The sequence below is a fragment of the Myotis lucifugus genome, unplaced genomic scaffold (genome assembly GCF_000147115.1).
Source record: "Myotis lucifugus unplaced genomic scaffold, Myoluc2.0 scaffold_73, whole genome shotgun sequence".
In the NCBI taxonomy this organism is placed as follows: domain Eukaryota; kingdom Metazoa; phylum Chordata; class Mammalia; order Chiroptera; family Vespertilionidae; genus Myotis; species Myotis lucifugus.
The window spans coordinates 3,279,570-3,288,413 of NW_005871121.1; positions in this window are offsets into that span (position 1 = coordinate 3,279,570).

Consider the following 8,844-nt stretch of genomic DNA (forward strand, 5'->3'; position numbering starts at 1 on the left):
AGATGTGAAAGCAATGTAAGTATCCATTGATAGACAAATAGATAAAGAAGAGATGGTACATATATACAATGGAATATTATTCAGCCATAAAAAAGGATCAAATCTTGCCACATACAACAACATGGATAAATTAGAGGGTACTAGGCTAAGTGAAATAAGTCAGAGAAAGAAAAATACCATATGATTTCACTTATATGAGGAATCTAATAAACAAAATAAACACACAAAAAAGAAACAAACTCATAGATGCAGAGAATATTTTGATGGTTTCCAGATGGGAAGGGATTGTAGGGCTTTGCTAGCTATAAAAACAGCCATAAGATATGAAGTACAGCATAGGGCATATAATTAATAATAATGTAGTAAGTATATATGGCTTCAGATGGTAAGTAGACTCATGGGGGTCATCACTTCATAAGTTACATAAATGTCTATTCACTATGTTACACAACTGAAACTAATATAATAATATGTGCCTACTGTAATTGAAAAATAAAAATTAATAAATAAAAATAATAAAATAAGTAAAAAAATTGCATTTTAAGAATTGCTATCTGAAAGAAAATATGAAAGTCTTTATATAAGAGTACAATACTTAGTCTTTGTCAAAAAAATATTACTTCTCCTTTAAGACTTGAAAGTTTTTGCAGTCAAGATTAACATCTCTCTTGGAAAAGCACACAATCTTAGGACTATGTTTTGAATAAAATGTTCCCTTAGTTTTTAACTAAGCTGGAATGTTCTTTGACCCAGTTCTCCAGATCCTAGATCTTATGTCAGAGAACAAAAATGGAGTGGAGCCCTTACCAGTTGGCTCAGTTGGCTGGAGTATTGCCCGTACACCAAAAGGTTGTGGGTTCAATTTCCAGTCAGGGCACATACCCAAGTTGCAGGTTTGATCCCCCATCAGAGTGGTACAGGAGGCAACCTATGGATGTTTCTCTCTCACATTGCTATTTCTCCCCCCCCCCCCCCTTCAAAAAAAATCAATTAAAACATATCCTTGGGTGAGGATTTAAAAAAAGAACGCAGTGGAAAGCAGGCACTTTAGAGGTCAAAGACTGTGGCCATATCACATTGATTTGTTTCAAGTAAACATGACTTAATTTAGAATTCTGCCTCAATTGCTTGGAAAAGCAGTTGAACTGGCCTTGCAAATCATACCCATCTCTCTGTGCAAGCATACATATTTTTGCGAGGTGCAAAATTTGAGCAAGGTGAAATGTGTGGGCACTGATTCCAAACTGTTTGTAATGAAGAAAGAGTGAAGAACTATGGTGCATTCCTGGTCAAAACAGAAGACTGGAAATTTTTATCTGAACTACAAATGCACAAATCCTTTCACCTAGAAATTCTGCTTCTATGTTATTCAGCCAAGCATTGCATATAATTACTAATATTGGAAACAAGTGTCCATCATTAAGGGAATGTTTAATGTTTAATAAACCATGGACTTCCATGCAATGGAATACTATGCAGCTGTAACAGAGGACGAGATTGCCCCTGCATATTGATATGGATATGCACTAGATATAATTATTCTTTAAGACATATATTTGTTTTAGATCCAGAGAAAGAGAAAATAAAAGACCTTTCCTCCACCTCCTCCCAGGGCCAGACTGGAGATAAAAATAAAGGGGGGAACATACACCTGGAATTACCAACTGAGGTCCAGCTGAGGAGGAGACATATCAGGAAAAGAAAGAAAACATCTGGAGACCAGTAGGAAGGGCAAGGTCATGAGAAGAGCTGACCCAGCTTCCAGGGCTGGCAGGGCGGCACCCCGAGAGTGAGGTGTTTAGCACCTGCTATGGGGTGTTTAGCAACTAAGTACCGCAGAAGATCGAGGCCCAGAACCAGGCCGGGCTCCACAGTCCGGAGCGCCAGAGCCGAGACACGCAGCCCATGTGACATTCAGCTGTGAAAGGCGGCAGGGCTGCTGGCAAAGTGGAGCCTGGAGCCGGTAGAACGGGAGCTGGTCGAAGAGAAAGCCACAGTTTGGGTTTGTTTTTTTAAACCCAGAGCACAGGGGTTTTCACTTGCAGCTACTCACCCAAGCTTTTGGTGCAGGGAGGGAGGCGCGGACTTGAGGTGCTGGGGTGGGCAGCATTGCAGGGAGAAGCGTATGCCCCCAAACCTAAATGGCCATTTATCCTGAGAGGAGCTAGCCACTCCCAGAAGCTTCAGGGAAGGAAGAGAAAAAAACCTGACCCAGGTGACACAGCCCACCCCACCCTCAGGAGCCCTGCCTGCCACAACCTGCATTTTGACCTTTTCAGAGGAAACAAGAGCAGAGGCCAAGCCTACGGGTTTGAGCAGTCTCAGGGGCTTTCTTGGGAGAGGGCCTTTCCGCCCCCACTATCCTGGGTACTTTCCCCGCATGGAAGAGCTGTTAGAAACTCCAGGATTCCAGCTGATCCCACTGGACTGCATACAAGGATCTCTGCCCAGCCGAGGGCAGGGTAATATTTGGGGCCACTCGCAGGGGAAGAGCTCTGGGACAGGGAAACACACCCACCACATTCCCTGAAATCTGAACAGCACCTCCCTGGCCTAAAGCCCTTTCAGAAACAGACTTTTGAGTGATGAAGATTGACAGCTGGCTGGCAGGCAAAGGCGGGCAAAACCACAGGCACCAGAGCATAGAACCCCTCATTATTATCTTGTTCCCCACATACCATCTCCATGTGCTGTAAATGAAATTATTAACTATCTAGACCCTCCCCCCCACCCCCCAATCTAAAAGAAATACATGTTTCTCCATTTTGGCTTTTATTTAATCCTAGAGATTTCCCTGCTTTGCTTTCTCCTGTACTCTTAATCTACCACCTTATATCTTCTCCTTTGATTATCCTATATAATAAAAGGCTAATGTGCAAATTGTCCCCTCGGGGTTCAACCTACTGGGAGTTCGACCGCTCACTATGATGTGCGCTGACCACCAGGAGGTGGCGTGGAATGAAGAAAGGCCCAGGCCAGCAGCCAGGGGGAAGGAAGGCCCTGATTGGCCCTGATCACCAGCCAGGCCTAGAGACCCTACAAATGCATGAATTTCGTGCACCAGGCCTTCAGTAATTAATAAAACAAGCTGTAAAAATGCCATTCTCCAGAGCATTTTTTCAATCCACAGAGATTTTGCTTCCAGGCATGTCCTCAAAACTTTGGCTCAAGTAAACTCACAAAACTTTTCTATAGGCTGGACAGTCTTTCCTCAAGAGATCTTATGTGATTAGTTACATAGATATATGTCCTCCTACGCCCCTAGGCTGGATGAATAATGAAGTTCTTGATCTTGCAACTGACTGCCAGTTAGGCTAATCCCCACCAGGTTTTGATAACAAATAGTATGCATTATTGTGCAGCTACGTGAATTATGCTTTGTTATAATAAACAGTTAAAACACCAACTATAGTAGCTAACCAATCAATAATTTGCATGCATTTTTAACAGATAATTAGATAACTTGTTTTCTACTTGGGTTGCCCATTCACACAATCTGAGAACTATGTTGCACTTGGATATTAGAAGGAAAGCTGAGTTTCTGCAGTAGTTATAGTAACCATAACTGTGAAGTAAATACTTATTCTTACAAAGGCTTTTTGATTTCTTAAAAATAAGCTTATTTGTACAAGACCATTAATTGCATGCAGTCTAATTATGTAAACCATGTAACTTGAAAAAATTTTTAAATATATTTTTATTAATTTCAGAGAGGAAGGGAGAGGGAGAAAGAGATAGTAACATCAATGATGAGAGAGAATCATTGATTGGCTGCCTCCTGCACGCTCCCCTCTGGGGATCGAGACAGCAACCAGGGCATGTGCCCTTGACCAGAATCGAACCTGGGACCCTTTAGTCCGCAGATCGACGCTCTATTCACTGAGCAAAACCAGCTAGGGTGACAATATTTTGAAATAGATTTTGATTTCCATATGTAACCTTGGGAGGTCTCTTACTATAATAAGGAAATTCAGAAATGTCCCAATTATAGTTTCTGGGTAGACTAAAGATGCAATAAATTTGTTCTGGAATATCTATGATATAGTTAGAGCAATTGCAGGCTCAGATAATAGCCAATTATTGAACCACCCAATATAACACATCAAAGAAACTGTGTTCCTTGAAGAGTGGGATTTGTTTTTTTCAAATATACTTAGTAAGAGGGGACATAGGATTCATTAATTTGGATCTATTATAAATGTTGACGCTATGCTTAGATGAAAAAGACAACTAGAGGTTATTCCTGATAGAAATTCACAGCACCTGCAATTCTATTACATGTAGAAAAATTCAAGGAATGTTCTAAACTAAGTAGACTAAGGTTTCAACAAACAAGTAATTATAGAAGATGATGTAAGTATATATATAACTTTCCTGAATTTTCTAAAGCTCTCCCCCCAAAAAGAATCAGAGTCTCATAGAAGTTCATTGTTAAGAAATATGTTATATAATATTGATTCTCAAAAATATTATAAAGAATATGAACTCTGGCCCTAGCTGGCTTGGCTCAGTGGATAGAGCATCAGCTTGTGGACCAAAAGGTACCAGTTCGATTCTGGTCAAGGGCATATACCTTGATTGCAGGCTCCTTCCTGGCCTGGGCCATGACGGGGCTCATGCAGGAAGCAACCAATTGATGTCTTTCTCTCACATGAATATTTCTCTCTTTTTTTTCCCTCTCTCTTTCACTCTTCCTAAAAAGCGATAGAAAAAATATCCTCAGGTCCACAAAAAAAAAAAAAAAAGAAGAAGAAGAAGAATATGAATGCTGAATCTCTGTTTTTGAATTTTTATTACTTGTTATATTTTTTAAACTTTCTTCATTTAACACCTTTTCAACCCTTTGCTTGTGACTCTACTTAAATGTTAAGAATCTATGAGTACTTTAACAAGAGATCCTCTTTCCATCATTAAACTGAATTTTAATTTCTAGATAAAGATTAAATAAGTCATATACTAAACTTCCTTAGATATTTCTACAATAACACAGTATATATGAGTAAATTAAGTATCTCAATTAACAAAGGTTCTAGATTAAAATTATTACTCAGGAGCTGGCAATAAAGGAGTTAGAGATATCAAGTTTTATTGCCTAAACTATCTTATTCAACTTATAATTTTCAAATCTTTCACTTTATCTTTGACATAGGTAGCCACTGAAGTAGACAGGTTTTTTTCCCCATTGTTTTTCTTGCCTTTAAGATTTTCTCTCTCCAATTAATTAAATTATTTAAGATTTATCTTTTTCATATTGCTTAGTACTTTTTTTCTGGAAAATATAAATCTATCTACCTTTGTGTATCTATATGTACAGATCCTCTTCCCAATTAGTAAGAGATTTTCTTATCTCTAAATAGTCTTTTTGTTAGCATTTGGAATGATAATTTAAAATCTATTTTTATGGCAAAAGAAAGGATCCATGTTTTCTGAAATCTGCAATACTTGTTCCAAATAATGGTCCTCTAATACTACCCATTATGGTAGGTATGAGAACTATGGACCACATCTTTAAAAAAAAAACTTTATTAAAGATTATGCAAAAACAAAATCTTTATCAAATAAGGACACTCTTATACTCTACAGAAAATTATTAATGTCTATAAAGTTAGCTTGTGGAATTCTTCACAATTTTAAGTTATAAAAACATATTAAGGTTATGGGTTCTCTCTTAAGGCCATACGTTCCTATGACTGATTTATAGTTCATTTACTAACCTGCTTCGTGAAATAAATTATGAAGCTATTGCAAATGAAGTGTTAGGTTATGATAACATACCGCAACTACTTCAAAAGAGGCTTTTTAGAGAAATTGTGCATGTAGAGGAGAGGTAAATAGCCTTAAATAGTCATTAAAGTAAGAATCATTTTCAAATATAAACTTATAATAAATAAAAAATAACCAAAACTTCGCATAAGTATCAGTAACTAATATATTTTTGAGGGTTATAGGTTTACAAAGCAAGCTCACATTTTGAATGATTGTATTTGAAAAGTTAATAAAGTTAGGCCCGAAAAGAAATTGGGGCATTCCAAGACATTTAACAAAATTAGTCTTTTTCTAATGCCATATAACAAAGCATATTTCTAAAATCAGTCCTTAACATTTTTCAAACAGAACAGAAAGTATATTTTACCTTTGCTTTTGTTTGCTGCTGGTCCTTTAGTCACCTGATGCAAAGCAGAGGTTGAGTGGCAAAGGATGCCTTGTGGTGGTTCAGAGAAACATGTTATTACAGGGGTGACTCAGTCCTCTGAGTTAAACTGGAGGCTTGCATTAAATCTCTTTATAACCAAAGTCTGACTCTCTTAAAAGTATATTGGTATAAGTGACCATTGCTTTCTGAAAATACCCAATTTAAATTCACTGACTTAAGGAGGAAGAAGGAAAGCTTTGATTAAGACTTTAGTTGGAAAATTGAGAGGTAAAGAAAACGGTATATTTAAAAGATTTACAGATTAAAGAGAAAAAAAGGGGTCAAGTCTTTGTGTACTATAATATATATTATTTTTAAAATAGATCCTAATGTGTTATCCTTGATGGTAATAGAATAATTAACTCTTAATGGGGCATTAGCTCTCATCCTGAATAAATATATATTAATTTACTAGAACTAATGGTTCAGGATGATGAACTGAGCACATGTATTTACTGCACCATCTTCAGTACATGTCCATATCTATAATAATAAAAGGGTAATATGCTAATTAGACAGGACGTCATTCCAGACTTCATTCCGGACAAAGCCGGGGCCAGAGGGAAGCCTGGGTCCCGGGTGCCAGAGGGAAGCTGGTGCCAGCAGCTGGGGGAAGGAAGGCCTACTCTTGCACAAATTTTGTGCATTGAGCCTTTAGTGCTAATTATAATTTTGTAAAACTTCATGAAGTTAATGATTATTTCAGTTGGAATGTATGGAGCCACAATTCAAATTATTTTTTAATAGATACATATTTTAATATGTGAATATGTAATTTAGAAAAGTTCTGGTTATCTATATATAAAAGGCTAATATGCAAATTGTCCCCATGGGAGTTTGATCGAGAGACCAGGAGTTCGATTGCTCGCTATAACATGCGCTGACCACCAGGGGGTGGTGCAGAACAAAGGCAGGTCCCGGCCAGCAGCTGGCAGCTGGGGAAAGGAGGTCCCGGCCTGCAGCCAGAAGGCCTCAATATGCCCTGATCACCGGCCAGGCCTAAGGACCCTACCCATGCACAAATTTTGTGCACTGGGCCTCTAGTAATATAATATAGTGTAATATAATATAATATAACTAATATAATCTATAATAATAAAAGCATAATATGCTAATTAGACCAGACAGCTGAACAACCTTCAAGACATCATTCCAGACGTCCTTCCAGATGAAACTGCAACAGCAGGGGCCAAGGCAGAGGTGGTTAGGGGCAATCGGGCAGGCAGGTAAGCAGTTAGGCGTGATCAGGCAGGCAGGCAGAGTGATTAGGGGCTATCAGGCAGGCAGGCAGGCAAGTGGTTAGGAGCCAACTGTCCCGGATTGCGAGAGGGGTGTCCGACTGCTGGTTTAGGCTCGATCCCTGTGGCAGTTGTATATCCCCCGAAGGGTCACAGATTGTGAGAGGGTGCAGGTTGGGCTGAGGAACCCACCCCCCACCCCGTGCACGAATTTTGTGCACCGGGCTTTTAGTATAATATAATACTGAAAACAAGAAGGGTGACACAATTCTAAGACTGAAAACAGACAAAACTGAATCAGAAATTTTTAAATAGTAGACACTTACTCCAGAGGTATGAACTGTCCCTTCCAGTGGAGATAGCTACCTTAATAAGCCCAGAGAAAACAGATCCAAAAAACCACAAGTGCATGGAGGGCCAATTATCAGAGCAATCAATTAAAATATTGCTTTCAGTTAGGAGAACCAGCCAGACCATCCAACTTCCAAAAGTTTGTAGGATGACAAGTAACAGAGACATTTGACCCAAGGACATTGAAATACAGAGAAAGATCTGAGCTGAGGTTCACCGTTTGGCTGTTGGACAAAATAGGAAAGAGCTGAGCTGATATTTATCCAGGTCTCCCCAGAGGGCATGGAGGGAATACAAAAGGAAAGTCTGTTCAACTCTTGAGGGAATTGCATTCCTCTCCCATGACAATTTCCCCCTTACTTTGGTAATTGTGAGGATTCTCACCAACCTGCCTGTTTTCTGCTCACATGTTCCAGAATGAATCTCTTTAACAGTTCACAGTTCCTCCTTGCATTCAACACAAGAATTCTGTTGAGTAAGGATACCCAAACAAAAGCAGGGGGTAGACCCCTGTGTGGTATCAGGATTTTCAGTTAGGCAGTGCATCGGGCAACCAACAGGACGTGTCCAAAGTCAGTTGTGGAAAAATAATAGTTATTCCATATGTGTACTAGGTTCAACAGTAGGTTATTAGTAAGCCTCTGTATGCATATGTTTTTCCTCCCAAAACATTTCTATCATAGTGAAATAGGAGTTTTTAGGGGTGACAGAGGCAGCTTTAGGAAATTTTTAAAATTAAGGAGTCCATGGAAAAAACACAGGGCTACAGAGTTGCAAAAGGGTACATTTCCATAAGACAAGGGAGTTGGGAGAGGCAGCAGTTACATTTCCATAAGATAAGGGAACTGGGAGTAACAAAAGGTCTATATTTACAAAATAAAGAAGGGGGACCTCACATGTCCCATGTGAGGTTTGATCTTTGAGCTCAGGAGTTGCTATAGTGACCAAATCAAAGGGGGATAGTGGCCAATCAAAGGGGATATTGAGGCACAAAAAAACTGCAGGCTTTATAAACTGTGGAAGAAGGGACTGGGTGGGACTCTTTCCCCCTCCCCACGTGGG